Below are 24045 nucleotides of genomic sequence, written 5' to 3' on the forward strand. Positions count from 1 at the left end.
CTATGGAGAAGGCATGGAGCCACATATTCTACCATCTGGAGCCTGTGCATCATGTTCACCTTCAGCTTCAGATACAATGAATTGCAGTAATCCACCCTGCAGGTGATGAATGCATGGATCATTGTAGCCAAAGCCTGCAATTGGTAGTAAGGGAGATAGTTTCTTAACAAGCTGGAGGGAAAAAAGTACATATTTAGATACTGTTGCTATCTGATCATTCAGGCTTAGCAAGGAGTCCAATAGGATTCCGAGACTTCACACCACTTTCATGAATCTTGGTAATCTCATATAGAAACTGGAAAAAAGAAGGAATACTACGGATACCTCTAGGGTGAGGGGCTTTGGAGAGGAGAAACAGTTATCCATCACTACTCTGAGTTCTGCTTGAGAAGAATGAATTGAGTCACTGTAGTGCCAGGCCCTCTACTCCTACCACGTCGTGTAGGCAGCTTTGCAGTACCTGTGGTCCATTTCATCAAAGGGTGCAGAGAAGTTTACCTGTATGAGCATGAAGATCTTGCCTGTGTAAGCAGAGTCTGAATGAGCTCTCCCCTAGGAGCAAATTATATTTGCTGTGACGGGAGAAGGCTAGATGGCTATAGAAAAGTAGTGGGAGATAGATATATTAGCTCCAGGCTAAACAAATCCCTGGTACCAGGTTAAGTGAAATGGAAGCTGCTCCAGGTCATTTAGGACACGTGGGGCCAATTAAGAACTTTCCAGAAGGCAGGGAGAATGCTAGGTTGATTGGGACACCTGAAGCCAATCAGGGGCTGGCTGAAACTAATTAAAAGCCTCCCAGGCAGTCAGGTGGATGTGCATGTCAGGAGCTGTGGGAGGAAGTTGTGCTGTTGGAGAGGCTGAGCAGTACACACCATATCAGGCACAAGGAAGGAGGCCCTGCGGTAAGGGTGAAGTGGAGCTTGAGGAAGTGAGGGCTGCTGTGGGGGAAGTGGCCCAGGGAATTGTACATATCATGTTTCTAAAAGGTCAGCTACCACAGCTGATACTATTAGGGTCCCTGGGCTGGAGCTCGGAGTAGAGGGTGGGCCCAGGCTCCCCCCACACCTTTGCCCCCTGATTAATCACTGAGACTGGGAGACAACAGAGACTATGCAAGGAAGGATAACGTCTCCTCACCTTCCTTGCTGGCTTATGATGAAAATGGCTCAGTAGACTGTAACCTTTGTCTATAGAGAAAGAAGGGTTATGTGGAGGGTCACAGTGAGCCTCTGAGGCTAGTGAAATCCACCAGGAAACATGGGACCCACGTAGGCAAGGACAGAGCTTTGTCACATTGCATAGACACACCTACTTTGCTTAGGTGATCAGCAGACAGACCTGCTTTGCCAAAGTTATCAATGTTGGCTGTTTGGAGTTAATATTCACTTTATCTTGAACACATGGGAAATGAAATGTTATTATTCTTATAGTACAATTAAAGCATAGCATACCTGTACCTAATATGCCCTAGTTAAAGGGGTCACCCTACGTTTATCCTCACTCTCTGAGCAGGAGTATTGATGCTAATGCCAAATGAAAGTCTGAGGATGTAGGGACAAGTGTGTCTGCCTGGTTGTGTGGACTTGTTTAAAGAGTCCTAGATATCATTTAATTTTCCTCTCCATTGTTAAAGACAGAACTGACCAGACTCAATGGAGAACCCTTATTTCTGCTCAATGATCACAAGTGCTGAAGTCACTAATGAGAAGGTCTGGGTGGCTGAATCTTAGAGCTGATGGGGGGGATACAGTTGCAGTGAAAGACAATGCAGAGGATACAGCAGTAGCAATAAGATTTGCTACTATTCGGTGAAATTACCAAGAGCTGAAATCACTAAGAACTGAGATAAGTAGTGGAATCTCAGCCATGGCTTCACAGCTAGACACAGAGGTAACAGCAAGCACTAGGCACCAGTAGTGGTGAGCAGGAGCAACAATGAGCAATTGCATTGCTTGACCACACACCCCCTTCAGGAGTAGGAGATGAGCCCACATGAACACACCTCTGAATTCTGGGATTTTGCTGACTTCAGACAAACAACCAAGAGTGGGGTTCAGCAGGGGGAAAAGGGAGTGACATGGTAAAGGCACAGTTATCTAAACTTTCATGACTTTCACACTACAAAGAGAAAAACTGAGGCAAAGGGCTACTGCCCAAGATATTGTGAGCTGGAGTGTTTACTTATGATTTGCGTACTTTTGAATCATTGTTGTGTTCCCTCTCCTTTTTAATAAAAGTATTATTTTGTTATATACAGACTCAGTACTTGCAATGCCCAGGGCTAGTGTCCTGATTCCCAAGGTTTTTGGGTGGGGGAGTGAGCTGGTTCTGTTTTGTAATGTTAAAAGGAACCACTAGCTATTGAATCATAGAATCATAGAGTATCAGGGTTGGAAGGGACCTCAAGAGGTCATCTAGTCCAACCCCCTGCTCAAAAGCAGGACCCATACCCAATTAAATCATCCCAGCCAGGGCTTTGTCAAGCCTGACCTTAAAAACTTCTAAGGAAGGAGATTCCACCACCTCCCTAGGCAACACATTCCAGTGTTTCACCACCCTCCTAGTGAAAAAGTTTTTTCCTAATATCCAACCTAAACCTCCCCCACTGCAACTTGAGACCATTACTCCTTGTCCTGTCCTCTTCCACCACTGAGAATAGTCTAGAACCATCCTCTCTGGAACTACCTCTCAGGTAGTTGAAGGCAGCTATCAAATCCCCCCTCATTCTTCTCTTCTGCAGACTAAACAATCCCAGTTCCCTCAGCCTCTCCTCATAAGTCATGTGTTCCAGATCCCTAATCATTTTTGTTGCCCTTCGCTGGACTCTCTCCAATTTATCCACATCCTTCTTGTAGTGTGGGGCCCAAAACTGGACACAGTACTCCAGATGAGGCCTCACCAATGTCGAATAGAGGGGGACGATCACGTCCCTCGATCTGCTCGCTATGCCCCTACTTATACATCCCAAAATGCCATTGGCCTTCTTGGCAACAAGGGCACACTGCTGGCTCATATCCAGCTTCTTGTCCACTGTCACCCCTAGGTCCTTTTCTGCAGAACTGCTGCCTAGCCATTCAGTCCCTAGTCTGTAGCTGTGCATTGGGTTCTTCCGTCCTAAGTGCAGGACCCTGCACTTATCCTTATTGAACCTCATCAGATTTCTTTTGGCCCAATCCTCCAATTTGTCTAGGTCCTTCTGTATCCTATCCCTACCCTCCAGCGTATCTACCACTCCTCCCAGTTTAGTATCATCCGCAAATTTGCTGAGAGTTCAATCCACACCATCCTCCAGATCATTTATGAAGATATTGAACAAAACCGGCCCCAGGACCGACCCCTGGGGCACTCCACTTGACACCGGCTGCCAACTAGACATGGAGCCATTGATCACTACCCGTTGAGCCCGACAATCTAGCCAACTTTCTACCCACCTTATAGTGCATTCATCCAGCCCATACTTCCTTAACTTGCTGACAAGAATACTGTGGGAGACCGTGTCAAAAGCTTTGCTAAAGTCAAGATACAATACATCCACTGCTTTCCCTTCATCCACAGAACCAGTAATCTCATCATAGAAGGCGATTAGATTAGTCAGGCATGACCTTCCCTTGGTGAATCCATGCTGACTGTTCCTGATCACTTTCCTCTCATGTAGGTGCTTCAGGATTGATTCTTTGAGGACCTGCTCCATGATTTTTCCGGGGACTGAAGTGAGGCTTACTGGCCTGTAGTTCCCAGGATCCTCCTTCTTCCCTTTTTTAAAGATTGGCACTACATTAGCCTTTTTCCAGTCATCCGGGACTTCCCCCGTTCGCCACAAGTTTTCAAAGATAATGGCCAATGGCTCTGCAATCACAGCCGCCAGTTCCTTTAGCACTCTCGGATGCAACTCATCCGGCCCCATGGACTTGTGCACGTCCAGTTTTTCTAAATAGTCCCTAACCACCTGTTTCTCCACAGAGGGAGAAATCCAGCCCTTATTGTTGCTAAAACCACCTGGCAGAAGAGTTATACATGTATCTGTGGCCATAAGAAAGTTATATTTTAGTGTTACTTGGCCAGTCTCTGTGATATGTATGAGTCTGAACTCTGATTGTGAGGCATGGATGATTGTTGATATCACTAGTGTTGGAGCTGGATGGTTACTATTTTTTCAATTATTTTATCCCGGAATGGGAGGGTGGAGATGGATAAAAAAAGCCTTCAAGGTCAAGCATTGGCTTCTTCAGGAGTGGGTGAGCTATTGCATTTATCAAGGAGTGTGGATTGACTATTTTCACTGGTAGGGAGCACAGTTGTTATTCATTGGCTTTTACCAGATAGGTGGGAATCCATTTCACAGGTTGTGGATATGTCTTTCAGGACTTCTTGACCTTTGGCATGTGTGATGGGGCAAAACTCAATCAGGGATGATGGAGTGGATAATAAAATCTGGTTGGGGGTGGGCTTTTCTTTCCTAATCAGCTCCCTAGTATTCATTTGATTTTATCAGTGAAGTACGCTGACAGCTTTTGACAGAGGTTAATGCTTGGGGTCCGGTGCCTGGGTTTTGCAGCCTGGATCGATTAGATGGCTAACTGCAAAATACCTCTACTGGCTGTATTTCTATTGTGTTGATAGTGGAGGAGTAGAAGGCTCATTTTTTACTTCCTTCACTGCAGTGGCATGTTTGTGGTGCTTGTGGACGGATTTTGAATATTTTTTGTGATTTTTTTGGCACAAGTATGATGTAGAAGCAAAAGTCCATAAACAATGTTACTCATTTTTATAGAGAAATTTTGAGAAGAGAATTTTGCTTTAAGTTGTTAAATAGACCCCCAAGAGAGTCTGTGATCTCCTGGTTAATTCATAGTTCTAGGAATCAGGATGGCTTGACTACTTATTCTGCATTGACACTTTGTGTTAACAACAAATCAGTTAACATCTCTGTGCTTCAGCTTAGTCATCTTTGAAATATGCATAATATTACTTAACTACTCTGCAAGAGTTTTGTTTAGCTTAATTCATGTTTGTAAAGTGCTTTGAGATCATTGGAAGGGAAAGCAGTATAAGCATCATATACATGAAAAGTAATCTTTTTGCCATGGTACACACTAGTTCATGGGACACATCTACATAAAACTAAGCTTGCTAAAACAACTACTAATTATTGGCACTTAAATAAATCAGGGAGTATATAGGAATATTTAGTGACAAAAAAGTATAAGCAAAGAGAAATCGGTGCAGTTGTCTACCCATCACTGTGCACAGTTTCCTGCCGAGTCCTAAATCAACATATAATCAACATGATAGAATATGTACTTTAAGAAAATGACATTCTTTCTGGGGTTAAAAAAAATGAAAAGATCAAATACTTGTCACTGCATCCATTTTCAGATACCCACACATTTTGCAGTCATATTAAGTAAAGATAAAATTAAAGACATAGCTACACTGGAACAAATTATTTAAGGGAAGCTGGTTTCTAAGTCATTAGCATAGCATCAGTTAGTTTGATGAAAGGATGCCAGCGAATGTAATACCATATTTTGTATTACCCTTCAAGTTTGTTAGTTTTCTAAGGATTAAATTACACCGAACTTTCTGAAACCATCTATGGAATCTCAGAAGAATTGAAGATTTTTCTTTTGGCAGTCAGTAAAAATCTGGCTGCCAGCAGAAAAATCTAAATAAGCTCAGCAATTTTACGAGCATTATCTGTTGCCAAATGTTCTATATCTAATCAAGCTAAAATCCTTTATAAAGTTTAAAGCCAACAATTTGTCTGACATCACTATCGAGTTAAGTCTGGGCAAATCCACTATATATTAACAAAAAACAATCTCACCACAGTGGCCCCACAAAAATTTTATTTATTAATGTTATATTTTGCATTTAAAATGGCATTTAATACAAACTTGTGTAATGTTCAATCCTATGCCACTGCTACCAAGGAGGAAAAAAGCTAACCTTCCTTCTGTCACTGAAGCAACAAGGTTATGCCTGCAGAAATTTTCCAAACTATACATTTTGTCATAATCCCAGTCTGCTTCTTCTCACCCCCAAACCAAAGCATTTCTTACTGTGAGGAATTTTTTCTATTTCACAGAGATCAACCACAACTGAGATGACCTTTGGGCCACCAAAAGCAACAAGCCAGGAACAGGACCAGAAACACAATCCCTCCGTTGAAGAATTTGACTTGTTCCAACAAATATTATTCATGGAAGCAGTGACAGCAAACAAGGTGATCACCTGTGACTCTGAACCTTGTCCTTTCTAGATTATGAGAGTAGAGAATGCTTGGAGTAAGGCTACTAACACAGACTGTCACCCACCCTAAAATATGCATTGGTATGACCAGTGCTAAAGAAACCATTATTTGACAGAAGACACCTCATGAACTTCTTCCCAGTTTCTAATTAAATTAATCAGTGAACTAAAAACAACTGTGCCAGCTATTAGCAGCAAGTATCTGGAACTCCCCTCAGTCAAGATCAAGGACAGGGCATTACACTGAGGCAGCACTTGTTTCTCTAGTGGATGACTTCCTGTTCATCAACAAGAGAAGGATATGCATCCTCATCTGCTTTTGATACTGCTGCTCACCAGATATTCCTGTCCTAACTTCATAAAGCTACAAGGGTGAAAATAGAACTATGTTGCAAAGACTCAAGTCTTTCTTCTCAGATCAGAACAAGATGGACGTTATGAGAAACTGCTCCTCTAGCTCTAGGGTCTCCACCTGATGAGCCCCCCGAAGTTCAATCCCATTTTCACATAAAAGTCAATTTCTATATGAAGCTATCAAGAAACTGGAGAGACAGCACAAGTTGAAATGCTAGTTGCACACATCTGTCATCTTGCGCTATATCAAACAAACAGCAGCATGTCCCATCTCTCCCAATGCCTAGCCAAAATCAGCATCAGGATGAAAAGTATCGTGGCTAAAATTTACCCCAGCGAATTCTGAGGCAGTACTCTGAGCAAAATGGAAGTGCTTTGAAAAACTCTTTACATTTAGGAATGAAACCAAATCTGCACAGTTTGCCATGGCACATCAAGTGGGCATGTCAAGTATGCAGAGCTTGAAAGAGTACCATTGCCTTCCCCCATCCCTAACCCCAAATTCAACTCCATGTCTCCTTAACAGTGATGTTCTTAAATAAAGTCTTAACTCAAGTTGTCTTAACTACGGAGAGCTTAAATGAGACTTTTAGCTCAGAGGACCTTAAGCAGTCAAAGGCACCATAAAGGTAAAGCACTGAGTATGTACACAACGATCGAAACTTTTCTGTTTCAGGCTGCAGCAAAAAAAATAAATTAAAAAAATCCAATAGAAAAAAAATTAGCATGACTTGGGTCCCAGGAGGGCTATGCTGAGATTGCTCAATCAGGGCAAACTGCAAAGTATGGGGCAGACAATCCCCAGAACTGGTGGTTATTCTAATACTCAGATTCACCAAGCCAGCAGCAAACCAAGTTCTACAATACCCAGAAGCCAAAACACAGTTCCCTTAAAACAATCCAGCCCTGGGGTCCCACCCAGACAGCCGAGTCAAATATGATGAGAATTACTGAAAATCATGTTCATCTTATAAATAGTTCTACCAGTCCCAAAGGATCAGACACATTGCCCACCAGGTCAATGAGTATTTCAGATCCTATCCAAATACATGCTACAGCCAATTCTTATTCGCTAAACTAACATGTATTAAAAAAGAAAAGAGAGTATTGTTTAAAAGATCATTATACATACAGATACGAATACAGTTCTTAGGTCAATTTCATAGTAGAGGTGGTGTGAGCTTCAAAGTTGCAAAGAGTTCTTTCAGAATTAGTTCAATGTCCAATATCAGGGTGATCCAGACTGGAGCTGGAGACATCAGTCTTGCAACTCAAACTTCCCCTGACAAAGCTTAAGCAGATCTGAGATACTGGATCAGGGTCCTAGAGTTCTTTTTATAGTTCTCTGGCAGCCTCTTGACAGCAGGCATTCCTTGGGTGTAGCATTGTGGCTTTGAAGTAGAACTTCCTATTTCCTATGTACCACCCGAGATTAACTGCATGGATTACCATATGGCAACTGCCCATCTCCCACCATTTACAGGTAGTTTACTACTAACTTCAAAAGAGAAATAAAGACACTGATATTGTTACACCCAAACTTCAACAAAAGGTTAATATTCCCTTTTGATCTCTGAATCAACAGAACATAGTGATAGACAGGAACCGTCTGTTTACATGGTTAACATCTAACAAGATATAAGTAAACACATACAATTAGTATTACCTCCAGTTCTCTAACAATGCAGGTGTACATTTCAAAGCTCTAGTCTATCTAATATGGCTTTGTTAGCTATTTATAAGGAATAGCCCTAATTCTCATTTATATACTTTTCTAATATGTCTTTAAAGGTTGAATTTGGGTCATGTAGACTGCTAGTTGCTTACCCTTTCTGGCTGAGTGTCACGTGTACTAATGTGTATACATGGATATTCAAACTGAAAAATTCCATAACTTTAAAGATATTGAACAGATCTTCTCCCAAATTGGATTATTACACAACCAGGACCCTAAAAGTGAGTTAAGTTTGGTGTTTACAATGTTGACTGCTTTTGAATTATGCAAGGTGTGAAATTTCAGTCCCAATATACAAACAGTAAAAACAAATGCCCATATCTCAAGAATGGGTGAATGAATTTTGCTTAAATTTCCCAAAAAGAAAACATGCAAACAAAAACCCAAATCTTTGGAATAAGACCAAGAATCAAGAAAAATTTTGAGCAACTGAAAAAAAAAAGTGTATTGGGGTTAGAGAGTGTAAACTAAAATTTATTGCAATAAGGATCTGATACTGAGTCCACTACTATAAAGGGCAAAGTTCTCACTGATTTCAAATAATGTTGGGGAAACCCTGTAAATGAAATAACTTTCTAGAGGTAACACAGGATTAAATCTCCCAGCGTCCTATATTAGATTCCTAAATAAAAAGCATTTTTATGCCCAGTAGTGGAGGTAACAAAATTACAATTTCATAACAGTACCAATGTGGAAAGAATGTAAATTCCCACTTGAGTTTTAATATTTGTAATGAATGGAATGTTTATTATTATTATGAAAATTTATGTGTATATAAAAGAGCCTATTAACCTGGAAAGAGTTGAAGAAATAAAATGAGAACTTGCTGTCCGAGCAGCTTTTCTCTGAGCTTTCACAGCTCTACCACATATTATAAACCCGTTATAAAATTTGTCAGTCCTATTAGTCTTTATATTTATGAGCCATTTGCAAATAATAAAACAATGAAAATGTGCACTTAACTCCTGAGATTCTTACTTTCTTCAGCAAACCCTCTCTTCCTATTCCATCCAAACTTTGACAGTACGTGTGAGTAATGGGGGTTGTTATAAACAGCCTGGTCTGCTTTATGGAGTCATGATTTCCTACAGCTTTTTGAAAACCATGGTTTTCCACACAAAACTAGGAGACCTACCAAGTCTACATTACCACAGGCCTGTGAAGACTCTACTAGCATTTCAGGCTACTCAACGAGTACAGCTAACATGTAATGCTAATTTTGATGTAAGAAAGACAAGGCGGGTGAGCTACTTAGAGCTACACAGAGCCCTTCTTCAGGACCCGAAGACTACCTCTGTGTAGCTCAAAAGCTTGTCTTTAGCCAACAGAGGTGGGTTCAACAAAAGATATTACCTCAGCCACCTTGTATCTATAATATCCTGGGACCAACATGGCTATAACAGTATAATTTTTATTTTTTTTACTTATGGTAGCCATGCAAACTGTCCACTTCCAACTCAGCCCAGTTTGCTTATTTTATATATGAATTACATATTACTTTACACAGTATGACCCTGATCCTGAAAACTCAAATATTCATGTGACTTTTTGCACATGATTAGTCCCTCAGAGGGAAAAGGGACTCTGCAGATGTGTAAAATTAGGATTTGTAGGATCAGATCCTATGTGCTTACATATATGCATATACAGTTTATTATTTTGTGGCTTCCTGACTTGATACTTTAAATGGTCCAGATTCAAAGAAAAACATAAAAACACCTAATCCAGGCTCCTTTTCTACATTAACAGTAGAGTCACCAATGGGGGGTGGGGAGGAGAAGAAGGTTGTCCTCATTTGAAAATCAGAAAAATCCAATTAGAGGTAAAACTCAAACCCAAATGTTATCACATCTCACTAAAAAATACCAATACTTGATATTGTATACATGTTTTACACACCAAGTACTATGTTAAAAGAACATTAAGGTTGTGAAAAGTCAAACACCCAAATCTCAGGAAATACTAGAATTAAGATGGCTTATGCTATCTTAATTCAACCCCCTTGTGTGTATGCATTATGACAATCTTTAATTACATGATTACATACTACTTTTTACATAGGACCCCTGCCTCTGTGTACAGGATGAACTGTATTCAATGAGCAGCTATTCAATATTTTGTTTTACCCTTGTTTTTCAATGGGTAACATATGCATTATTTACTGCACAATATTCAAACACTACTCTGAAGACATAATTGTTAATTTCCTCATAACACACTTATTAGCCCCCATTTCTCCCCACTTCATCACAGCCAAGTCTCCCTCCCTTGCTCCCTTTCAGCTCCTTGTAATATTCTCATTCTCCTCACTAGTCACACTATGTGTACTGCCTATAATATACACACACAAGTGGAATGTTAAACTGAGTATCTCTATGAAAATGAAAGCAGCAGGCACATTTAACTGTCTTTTCTCTCATCTATGAGGACATATCTCCTAAGACTTGTTTTAACATTTCAAACCACTAAGCAGTTACATCACCTGCCATCTTAAAAAAAAAATCAACCCATAGGAAAAGTATTGTCTCCACTTCGTCCCTCCATATGTGGAATTTAAGCTCAAACACCACTAATCAGAAAGCAATCAGTAGGGTCATACCAATTTGCTCAGTAACAATTTAACTTTAGTCATCCCCCAACAGAAAGTCTTAGAGTCTATTTACTCTGAATTTCAAGTCAAACAGAAAGCAAATTAATTCTTAATACTAAATTAGTATAGAGTTTCTAATGAGGCACTTGTAGCAATCCATTGCATTAAATATTATCAATCTGATTTTTTGTTAAATACTCCAGAGAACTAATACAGGGTGTCCTTTTTCCTAGTAGAAATTAAATTAGGAATGCGTAATGAGAATTTGATATGATAATATAGATAAAATTAGTGTCAGCAAAGAAATACCTCCTGCTTGAAATGTTGACTATTGTTCTTTTCCCGCAAGGGATCTTTGGCTTTTCTAATAGGTGAATTCTTACATATGTAATGTTGATGTTCCCGGTTGTTCTCTCCACTTAGTGGAGGGGAGCCTCCATAAGCTGAAATCCCTTGTGGGGTGTGAAAAGGAGACCGTCTGCTGGGGAGTCAGCGTGGAAGGAGATCCACAGGGTTTTGGGGGTGCAGATGGGGGAAGGAAGGGGAGGGCAGAAGACCAGTAACTCTCCATAGTGTCATGTATTCCACAGCTTCCAATACTTTGCGGAGATCCCACCTACAGTTAATGCTACTTAATGCCACTCCATACGCATGAATTTGGTGGATTTTATGACAGTAGTACCAATTATAAAACAATTGTATTGTTAACATTGCTTTATTACACTCATGTTCATATCAAATCCATTGCAAGAAAAATGACACATATCTTAAATCTCTAGGTAATTCTTCCTCCTTCCTTCCCTCCACCCCCGCCCCGATGCATGAATAGTTAAGACATCAGCTAAATTAAAACTTTAAATAATGTAGTATGTTAAATCCCAGAATCACTTCTAAACAGATGTCACCATCTGGCTTCATTTACCTATAAAAGAACCCTTAGGTTCCCTTCCCATCAGGTTTCCAGCTGTGGAAATGAATTCATCTATTTCCCATGAAAGTCACATGTGAATCAATGGTGAAGCTAAAGCTACCTGAAAAGTTCTGTCATTTCTTCCCCCATGTCACACTCTGTGTATAAAATGCATCACATGACCTGCTTTTTCTATGGTGCCTTGAACTATCAGCTGTATGCCATTTCCCACAATACTATTATTATTACTTATTATTTACATAACTGTAGAACCTAGTGGCCTCAGCTGACATCTGGGTCTCATTGTGCCAAGCACTGTAGAAATACATAGTAAGAGACAATCCCTGATGGAAAGATCTTACAATCTAAAAACACGAGACAGAGAAAGATTTGGGGGAGGGAGTGTGTGAAAAGAAATAAAGGCATAGAAAGGTGAAATGACTGGCCCAGCATCACACAGCAATTCAGTGACAGAGTGAGCAGCAGAATTCAGGTCTCCTAACTCCCAATCCAGTGTCATAACATCTAGACTACATCTTTTCTAAGATATATAGCAGTCTTTATTTGCTATTTCCAGACTTTCATGCCTCCTTGTCTACTGCCATTACATACACTATTTATTTATTCTTACTGTAATTGTTCCATTGTTTGGAGTATGCTGTAAGAGTTATGAGCAGTATCTTCAAAAGTGGAATTGCATTTTTTGGGTACTTCATTGTAAACCAGCAGTGAGCATACTTCTTGGTATATTAATTTTTTTAAAGAACACCAGCGGACAGGAATTCTCAGCAGGGATGGCCTTAAGAGTTTTACTGTATCACAAATGCTCTGTCTAAGACACCATGATTACAGAAGAATGATCTGAAGAGTGATCTTATGGCATCATCGTTACTGTTACTATTAATAATAATGGTAACATGATGTACCTGGCACAATAGAAACAAATGATTAAGTATTATTAATCATCTGTTTATATTGTGGTCATGTCCAGAGATCCCAGCCAAGAAGAAAGAACTTACAACACACTACCATGCCTTATGTAGTCCAAAGTAAACTTAGCAGGTCAGAGAATCTGAAGAGTCTGGGTTAAGATCATTTTGAAAAATTTACTTTGAAATATATGTCGTTATTCAATTTAACTTCCTCAAATAACAAGAACATCTTCATTTTAGTAAAGAGTAAAAGGAATAACCCTGGACAAATATACACAGCTATTTGCATTTAAGTTACCAATTCCTTAAGGGTGCAGTCATTTACAAACCTCTTTTCAAAAGTTGTTGTTTTTGGCTAATTATGCCTTCACATTTAGTGACTGTAGTCCCTTAGGACTTTTAAATGAGAATTTCCCATTTATCCATGGAGAGAAAGATTTTATGAATTTCAAATAAGCATAATTTATGCAGAAACACCACTAAACTCCATTTGGCATTTTTATTTGCATTAGTAATGTGAGAACCCCATTAAAATGGAACTTTTTAAAAAGAAGATTGAACCTCAATTCTCTCAGCTCATTCCCTGGTTCATCTTACTTTTCATAGCTCAACACTTGTTAATATATTAACATCAACAATATCCTCTTTATTAGCTTGTGTTCAGGTTCTTGCTTCTTCTTTCCTTTATGTACATTAACTTTTTTTTTATACACTGACAAAATTCCTCCTCTGCCTTGGTGGGTCCTGCCCTTATTGGCAGATTTGCTTGCCTCAGAGATTCACAGCGGCCCTCAGTTTCGCCACTTTTGCTTTTGGTTCAAACCTGCCATTCACTCAGCTAACCTCATCACTGGCCAGCATGGGGAAAAGGAAGGAGAACAATTCCCGCAGTCCCTGTTGGTCCAAGTGGGTTGGGAGACAGGCCAGGGACCTTCCCCTCTGATGGGACCCCACAGTCCAGGTCAACACCTCCTGTATCCAATAGGGAGTTGGGGGAACCTGGGCCCACCCTCTACTCCAGGTTCCAGCCCAGGGCCCTGTGGATCACAACTGTCTACAGTGTTTTGTGTAACACCTGTGTGACAGCTACAATTCCCTGGGCTACTTCTCCATGGCCTCCTCCCAACACCTTCTGTATCCTCACCACAGGACCTTCCTCCTGATGTCTGATAACGCGTGTGTCATAAATATAAAGGGAAGAGTAAACACCTTTAAAATCCCTCCTGGCCTGAGGAAAAACCCTTTCACCTGTAAAGGGTTGAGAAGCTAGTATAACCTCGCTGGCACCTGACCACAATGACCAATGAGGAGACAAGATACTTTCAAAGCTGGAGGGGGGGAGAAACAAAGGGTCTGGGTCTGTCTGTGTGATGCTTTTGCCAGGGACAGAACAGGAATGGAGTCTTAGAACTTAGTAAGTAATCTAGCTAGAGATGCGTTAGATTCTGTTTGTTTAAATGGCTGAGAAAATAAGCTGTGCTGAATGGAATGGATATTCCTGTTTTTGTGTCTTTCTGTAACTTAAGGTTTTGTCTAGAGGGATTCTCTATGTTTTGAATCTAATTACCCTGTAAGGTATTTACCATCCTGATTTTACAGAAGTGATTCTTTTTTACTTTTTCTTCTATTAAAATTCTTCTTTTAAGAAACTGAAAGCTTTTTTCATTGTTCTTAAGATCCAAGGGTTTGGGTCTGTGGTCACTTATGCAAATTGGTAAGGATTTTTCTCAAACCTTCCCCAGAAAAAAAGGGGGTAAGATTTGGGAGGATTTTGGGGGGAAAGATGTTTCCAAATGAACTGTTTCCTAATAATAATAATACCGGTGTTAGACATTTGGTGGTGGCAGCGAAAGTCCAAGGGCAAAGGGTAAAATAGTTTGTACGTTAGAGAAGTATTAACCTAAGCTGGTAAAAGTAAGCTTAGGAGGTTTTCATGCAGGTCCCCACATCTGTACTCTAGCATTCAGAGTGGGGAAGGAACCTTGACAGCATGTACGCCTCAGTCCTCCAGCAGTACACCCTCTCACTGTCAGCTCCTTGCTTGCCCCTCGCTGACTGAAGTGAGGTCCTTTTTAAACCAGGTTCCCTGATTATCCTGCCTGTCTTAATCGATTCTAGCAGCTTTTAAATTGGCTCCAGGTATCCTAATTAGCCTGTCTGCCTTAACTGGTTCCAGCAAGTTCCTGATTGGTCTGGAACTACCCCTGTTACCTTACCCAGGGGAAAGGGATCTGTTTAACCTGGGGCTAATATCTGTCTTCTGTCACTCTCCTGTAGCCATCTGGCCTGACCCTGTCACAACACACATATATCTATAAACACATGGGGTGAAATCGTGGCACCACTGAAGTTAATTGTAAACTCCCACTGTCTTCAGTGAGTCTGGTATTTCACCCAGACTATATAAATACTGAAAATACTAGACTAGCCTGTCTGTGGGTTTGAGGACAGAGCTTAGGTACAACCATGCTAGCCAGAATTTGGCCCTAGCAGCTCAACCTATTTCTATGCCAAAACACTGGGCTTCATATTTAAAGCAGTTCTGATTGTTACAGTATCCTCACTGTCCTGCCCTTTTATGTGCAACACCCTGCAGTGCCTCTATTTGTAGACACTATACTTTAAAATTTGAAGACTTTTACACATTTTTTGTATTGAAATTATGCTTGTTAAACAAGCTTTCATACCTCTCTACGTTATATATAAAAAGGGTTGCTAATCTGCTTCTATAACAATGAACTGTGTCACTAGACCAACTGAAAAAATGGCTGAAATGTCCATGTTGAAAATAATTGAAATATACCTCATTTGTTAAAACCAAACTCATAAGACTGTCAATATTCTACTTTCATAGATGGATAAAGTGTTAATTATCAGAAGATTTAACTATAGCTGAATCTTGTCAATCATCTTAATATCTATAACATCAGATGCATTACCAAAATATAGCAATTACAAGTCCATTACAAAATATATATTTATAATTAAAAGGAAGCAGAGGAAGATGTAAAAGGTCAATTCAGACTAGAATTTGGAAACCTTAGAGCGATTTAAGGAGGGATTGAGATAATACCCAAACACATAAGGTTAGATACTGGAAATGTCCCTTGAGGAAATGATTCATGGCTTACAAGTAGACAAGTCAAATGTTGAGCTGAGTTATTTCCTCTTGTACCCAGCTCCCATTTATCCTTCACTTACTGGTGTATGTTAAGAACACAGTTTATCTTTGCTAGAGTTCTAGTCCTGATATTAATCTGCGTCTCCCAGCCTGTAGAGCTTTGAAAATGCATGTATCTATTTTTATGAAGAAATTATGGCATAATTAATTCTGTGAATAATGTACTAAGTAATTATGATTACAATTATTCATTAATAATCAACCAAATGTTAATAGTATCTGCATTTATTTGCAGTCAAAGCAGTAAGTTTGAGACACACACGTCACCGTGTGTGTACAGTACCATAAGGATAAATTTATTTCCACTTAATTCTATACAGTTCAGGCCAGACACTATCTTCCCTTGGGTAAGCAAAGCCTTTCTCAAGACAGACACTGTATTATTCAGTTGTTTGTTTATTTTGATATTAATGTACAGTGGAATAAACTGAAAGCAAAAGGGAACATTTTCTGCTCAATGATGAATTATTCAAACAGTGAATGAAGAGAACAGTGATTTCATTTAAGTCACAGATCTCTGGAGCCACAGTCTGAAAAAAATGCAAGTGAAACAGAGTGATCATTTAAGAAGTTAAGAATTGGGGCAGGTGCAAGGCCATTGTTTCAGTGCTGTCATAGCCATATGAATGGACTATTACTAGACTGATCCTAATAGTCTGACTAGACAAAACTGTTCAATTTTGCTTTATTGAATCCCACTCCCGTGGAAGAAAAAGACAAATGGTGAGATTTAGTTAATTCATAAATTAAAAAGCCTAAAATGCTAAGGGTTGGATTTGGTTTAAGTAGATATTTTCACATGCACAGGAATACACGTGCATGCTCCTGCATATGGACATACATGAATCATTCTCAAAACCCTTAAGTGAATTCCTGTCTACAATGAAAGGCATGCGAAGAGAATATGTTCACACAACTCAACTCAGCTATATGTACATAGGCGACCCTACAGTGCATGCACAGTTTTGCTGAAATTTTCAATTTTGAGTACCTGGATCTTAGGTACCTAAGTGGTCCAGTTTTCACAAACCTAATGGAAATTGATGGCAGTTGCAGGTGTTCAGTTTAATCAGTTATTTCTAAGTGGCCATTCATTGGTTACTTTCACCAAAGAGGGAAAAGTACATCCTGATTGACAAACTATCTTCCATTTCTGTGGTTTACTGTCACAATAAAATATTTGCCAAATGGATGTACTGTTCCTATTATACAGCATATCATTCAGCCTGAAAATGTGAACTTGGTGCAGAGCACAGTTGCTGATCATCTTGGTATTATTTCTAACCTTGGATTTTCTAATGAGAAGCACATCAAACCACAGTACATCTTCCCAAGATTGAGATAATTGCTGTGTCAGCCACATGCACAGCTCTTTCTTACCAATTTTTAGCACCAAGCTATAGATTATTGCAATTTATTGCTTGTAGTTCTCCCAGATGTTTGCTTCAGTACAGTTTGTACAGTATTCAACGCCTATCGTACTCTGCAAACATAACCTATATAAACATCAAATTGGTACTAAAAACAAAACATTGGCTTCCTGTCAAATACTGAATTGAGTTAAAGATACTTGTACTGTACTGTACTGGCTTATAAAGCTTGGAATGGCTGTGCCCTAACACAATGAACTACTGATGGTAACATCCTTACATTTACCTGTGGTGTCAGGCTTGAGCCTTCTAAGTCTCCTCATGACATGATGATAGTTGTTTACAAGTAGCACTAAAACCTTTTGTTTTTAGAGCCTGTGGCTATAAAGCGCTTTGCTTTCCCAGAAGATAAAATTGAGATACTTGGTGTGACCTGGGGTAGCCCTCACAGGAAAGGTCATCCATCCCCCCTTCCCTTCCTCACTTGCTTATTTTCACCTGGCTGTCTCAGCGGGGTTGGGTACAGGAGGGTTCTTGCTGGGTGTGTGGACTCTGGGATGGGACCAAAAATGAGGAGTTCAGGTTGCAAGAGGGGGCTCCGGGCTAAGGCAGTGGGTTGGAATGCAGGAGGGGGGCAGGGATGCAGGCTCCAGGTGGTGCTTACCTCAGGCGGCTCCTGGAAGAAGTGGTATGTCCGTCCTCTTGCTTCTATGTAGAGGCGCGGCAAGGCAGCTCTGCGTGCTGCCCCTTCCGCAGGCCCCACCCCTGCAGCTCCCATTGGCTGCAGTTCCCGGCCAATGGTAGCTGTGGGGGCAGTGCTTGGAGTGGGGGCAGTGTGAGGCCCCTTGGCTGCCCCTGTGCCTAGGAGCTGGAGTGGGGACATGATGCTGCTTCCAGGAGCCACTCAGAGCCAGGAAAGATAGGGAGCCTGCCTTAGCCCCGCTGCACTACTGACCGGACTTTTAACCACCCGGTCAGCAGTGCTGACCGGAGCTGCCAGGGTCCCTTTTTTTCACCCGGACGTTCCAGTTGAAAACCGGACACATGGCAACCCTACTCAAGGCAGGCTAAAAAAGAGAAAGCAGATATTCTGAAGACTGGTGGGTAGCACTGAAGTTAAGCTCCCCAACCAGTCACAAATTGTGCTTCTGATCTCACATACTGGTTATCAAGAAGCAAAAAAGAAATCAGACAGCCCCTTTATTGCATTCCAGTTATCTGCCTCCCAATCAGCACCTAGGTCCAGTACAATGAGAAGTTATTTAAAAAACTCTGCTCACATATACAAAATGATCTCCTGACCCCAAACGGTCAGCCATGTTACCAGGTCAGTATAGGTTTGGATCTTACTGAAAAAAACACACTGCCAGACAATCTTTTAGTGTATAAAACTAAAGGTTTATTATAAAGAAAAAAGAAAGAACAAGAAGAGAGATGTTAAATGGTAAAACAGTCACATACATACAAAGATTTCAATGTCCATCAAGTTCCTAGCAGTATTGGTGTGTTTGCTGGCTTGAAAGTCCCTCTGGAATCCACAGCTTGGATGGGTCATTCAGTCCTTTGTTCAGAGCTTCATTTATAGAAAGGTTACTCCAGAGATAAGAAGCAGGAATGAAGACAAAATGGAGAAGATGCAGCTGCCCATTTATAGTCTTTTTGCCATGTGTCTGGTACTTCCTTTGTTTAAAACAGAAACTCATAGCACTTGACATTGAAAGGCCTTAGATTTCTCTCCTTAGACATGCCCCTGCATGCCTCACTGAGTCATAAGGTGTATCCCTTGCCTTCTCTCAGTGGATCAGTTGTATAGCCGATGTCCCTTAATAAGACATCAAGCAGTCTAGGCAGTGCTATTGCCAATCTGTCTGGGGATGTCACCGAGATACACAGCACAAGTTTGGATCTACAGACATACCATACATATATAACCCTTCTGCCAGGTGTAGCCAGCAGCAACCAGGGCCAGGTTCAATATCTAGGTGTTCCTTTCCATTGATACAACAGAAAACCGGCTCGAGCCCCCACCCAGTGACCTGGGAAAGTTACACTCCATCCCTGGGCACCTCTGAGAGGCAATACTTCCCCACTCGCAAGCACAGAGTCCGAGTGTAGAAAAAAAAACTTTTAATAAAAGGAGGGAACTAACTCGGAATTTATTTGGGAAACACCGCAAACAGGGTTCAAAAACGTAAACGATGAGTAAAAGACCCACCCCCAAGTAGGTTAGGCAGTGCTCTTTTCCCCTCAGGTTCTTAAGTCCAGCAACCCAAAAGTACCTTTCACATGCCTGACCCTTCTCTGCACCCCACTCACAGTTGTTGTGTTTGGTCAGTGCAGTCCCAGAGTTCAGAGGCGCATCTGCAGAGTTCACCTCCCACCCTGAGTCAGGGGTAAAGAGACATCTTATTCGCGCTGCTGGCATGCTCACCGGCCACCTGCTCACCGCTCTTGCAGCACTCCTCCACCAGCCAGCCAGCTGGCCACTCATCATGCCTCTCCACTGCCACCCAGGTTGCCACTCTTCGTGCCTCTTTGCCTCCGACCTGCTGGTCACTCATTAATCAGTTGACTGTCAGTCACCTTCTGCCTCTCTGCTGTGACTTCTGCACATCAATCTCTCAGTGATTTTCAGCTCTTTTGCAGGCTGGGCAGAAACACTGCCTTATCTCAAGTGATTTCAGCTCTTAGCAGGCAGAGCAGAAACACAGTCCTACCACAACTGGTTTCAGCTCTGATTGAGCAATTAAAATAACAAAACAGGCTCCTAATGAAGCCTATTTAACTCTATTCTTTGAACAGTGGGGAAGAACAGGTTAAGCCCATTTAGAGAGGACCCCAGGGCAGGGAATGGGGAATTGTTCAGCCTCCTGACCAGGACTTCTGTTCCCACCCCTCTTACTTTCACAGGGCTTTGGCAGTCAATCCCCTGTCTCAAGGTCCTCTCCACTAAGGGTGACACCCCCACACTTGGAACAGATTAAGCACAGTCCTGCTTCCCTGCATTCCCACAATAATCACAACACTGATAACAGCATTGCTCTACCCCTGCATTCAGTACTAACGTGATTTGTGACCCAAAACCAGCCAAATTGATTACAATGAGCTAAACACTGCTCCATCTGCTGAATATCTAAGCAAATCTAAGCAACGCAGGAGCAAACTGTATTTACATAACCATAGCCAGAGTCTCTCCCCATCCCAGCTAGCTGTCAGGGAAGCATTCATTCAGACCTTGCTTACACATATAACTTACAATACAAAGGTGATACATACACATAAAGGAGATTATCATACCTGGCAAATTATAACATTTTTGTAGATACCTTACAAGGCATATCTGGCATAACTTGTTGCAATTTTACAATATTGGTATTCATAATATCCTAAAGTGTCCCCCAGATTCCATACAGCGTCACTCTTGGATATTTCAGATACTATCTGTGGCAGCTAAGTTAAGTCAACTGTGTTGCTCTAGCAGCATCAAGCAGCCCTAAAGCCAACCTGACTGGGCCCAAGAGGCTCTTGCCAACGTATGGGAAACCTTTAGTGGTTGAGAGCTGAAATAATGGCTCCTATGTTATCCCACACTCTGCAGAGGTAATGTTATCATCCCTTGCACCCTGGTGCCCCTTGCAGTAATAGGCAGCTGGGAAAATTAAAGCAGGCCTCATACTGTTCTAAATTCTGCCAGAGGTCTGGATTAGTATACAGCAGTCCTAGGATCAGGAAAGCACAAATCTGAATGAAAGACACCATTGTTCCCCCCTTCCTGAGATGCATTGTGTTCCTTGGACTCAGCCAAGGATCGGCGCCTTCAAGTTGATATTGAAATCTTACTAAATTTGACTGTTCTCTCTTACTCTCAAGGCATCCTCATGCTGTGATATAGTTAGAGTTTACAATCCAGGAGGGCAAAGTGAATACTTGGCTGGGAGACCTCTGTGGAGTTCTTAGGTACCACAGGAATGTCTCAGGGGATTCAGTCAGTACTGGTATCCTCTAGGAACAATAGCTGGATGGAATTAAGTAAAGGGAAATTTAATCTGCATATAGGAAACTTTCTTACCATGTTCTGGTTAGTCTAAGAAGTGGAAAATTGGGGAATGTAAAACTAGACTGAACATAACTAGGAAAATCCCAGTACGATAAACCCTACAGTATGACAAGATGACCTCATATTTTTTTCCCATCTCTAATGACTTATTCTGTCATTTTACTAAACCAATGCCTAGGCTGGTGAGGGGGAATGGGAGCACCACATTGCTGGAGCTGTAGATCACATCTGACCCTGTACAGGCTACCAACTGCAAGTCAAGACCCCAAGAGGATTCCAGACCACAGAACCAGTGAGCCCAACTGGAGACAGGAGAAGACCCTGCCTCACCCAGAGCGAAGAAAAAATAAGATGACTTTTGTTTAAGCTCATCAACACCACAGTGCTGCAAACACTTCATTTTGGGACATGCAGTGTCAGCCATACCTTCCACCTAGGGAAAGTTCCAGAAAGGAAGTTGGGTTTGGAGGAGTTAGTGTTAGAGAGTGGGTGATTCGCTTAATTACAAATGTTGGTTTATTATTAGTTAATCTTAACCCCTTCCTTTCCCACATCCAGTGTTCCTGTTCCCAAAAAGATTTCCCCCTTTGTTATGCTGTTATTTTTAATATGTCCTTCCCTTGTTGGGTTTGTTTTACTTACTTTGTTGTCCTCTGCATACTGGGGTTTATACTCCTTGCCAGCTTGTAGTATTTATGAGTTTCTTTAAAGGACAGCTCTCCTGTGTATCTGACACAGTGAGGAGTCACTGAGTGGAGGCCCCAAGCCCCAAGAAAAAAAACAAAAAAAACAACAGTCCATAACCCACACAAGGAGACGAGAGGAGAGAACTTTCCAAATATGGTGATAGCAAGCACGAGGGAGAGAAAAGGGATGAGAGTTAAGACACACCTCAGGGGAAGGGCTGACACTTGCAGTTTAGTCTTTTTGAGACTGAGCATGTATCGCATCCTCTTGTTTAAATCTGAATATATCAGGGACAATTATGATAACTAAAGTGCTGGTAAGAATGAAGAAGAGACTATGCAAAATAAACTCCAGTATATGTACATGTACAGATTCTTGCACTGTATGTTATTCTGTGCTTCATGGGATGCTGGTGTTTATTACTGCAAAGAAATATCCCAGTGCCGTGGACCTTTAGAATTGGGGGCGGGGGAATGTTATTGTTCTCTGACTGCATTTTTTTTTTTGACAGACAGGGTACCTTTTACATCTACATATCTGTGTTCTGGCTCACTTTATTTTTTTGTGGGGGAGGGTTGTTTTCTTGAATCATAACTCCAATTTCAGCTATTGAATCAATTGTCTATATTTTTAATGGATTTGTCATGTTAGCATCTTAGGTGAAAGAATATTCACTTTCATCTCCTATCCAATAAGCACAGACCAAATCATTCCCTCCACCTCTGCAGACAAAGAGGACAAAACCCCACAGATACCCAGTCTGGCAAGCCAGAGGAAAGGGCACACCATCTTTGCAGCATTATTTCCCATTCCCCATGATTCACAGCAGCCCCTTGGAGGGTGAGAGAAATGGGGATTGGGGATATTGTGGGACTGAGGCTGCAGAAGGTAGTGGGAGTGTGTTATATGTGATTTAATTCCTTGGAGATTCCACAATAAGTGTTATTTTTTGCATGAACTTCTCCTACGCTGGGGAAAATCCCACCTACAAGCGGGGGTTTCAGAGGCAGTGGTCTGTTGGAATGTCCCTAGTTCCAGTGGAGTCAGACTGCCATGGAGACAAAGCAGAGTGAGGGCCCCAACAATGAGTCAAGAGGCACAAGGACTCGGACCAGGCCACTGGCAGTACCCTCAAATACATGGGGTTTATAGCCTGGATCTTTTGTTGCTTCATAGGAGTGATAAATTCCTTTCCGAAAAAAGAACAATTCAGAAAATATTCTGTGAAAGTAGCCTGCCAGTTTCCTATCCCCTTTTCTGTACTAGGAGGCATCACTGAAACCCATTTCTTTTGCCTTCCCACCATTGCCTTCCACACTTTTGTTTAGCATAATTGACACTGCAATATTTTTTCTTTTATCTCTCATCTCTTTGCCCTATCCCTTCATTTGTCTACTATCTTCATATTCTCTCATTTCAACTGTGAGCTATTCAGGGCAGGGGCTTGTATTTATTTCTCCAAAGCAGCATGGAGGGTTTTGGCACTATATAAATATTTATTACTATTAATACAATATTTTAGAGGTATACATCAGTTGGTTGTTTAAACCTAGAATGTATCACTGGAAATGTTAAAAAAATTTTTTTTTAATTGTGGGTGCAAATCTTAATACTTAGTCTTGTAACTGCCTGACTGCATGTAACTAGATCTACAACTGCAATTCCACTTTTCTGATTCACTGTAACATAAAAAAGTCCTCCAGATTTCTCACACAAAATGGAACCTCTCTACTGGGGTGGGTATTTATGTGTACTGGGTCTAAGCCTGGGGTTCAAATTGGCCAGGCTCATAGCAGGTAAGTGACCCAACACTACTTTAATTTATTTTATTTATATTTTAGGCTGCCATCTTCTGTACCAGTATCTCTTTGGTGCCCCCCTACATCTGCACATGGAACAAATGTGGTAATAAATACATATTAAGTATTCCAGTGTGATAAATGCTGATTTAATTTAATGGCAGCCTCTGTAACT

Source organism: Caretta caretta, chromosome 2 (assembly GCF_965140235.1).
Source record: "Caretta caretta isolate rCarCar2 chromosome 2, rCarCar1.hap1, whole genome shotgun sequence".
Classification (NCBI taxonomy): Eukaryota; Metazoa; Chordata; order Testudines; family Cheloniidae; genus Caretta; species Caretta caretta.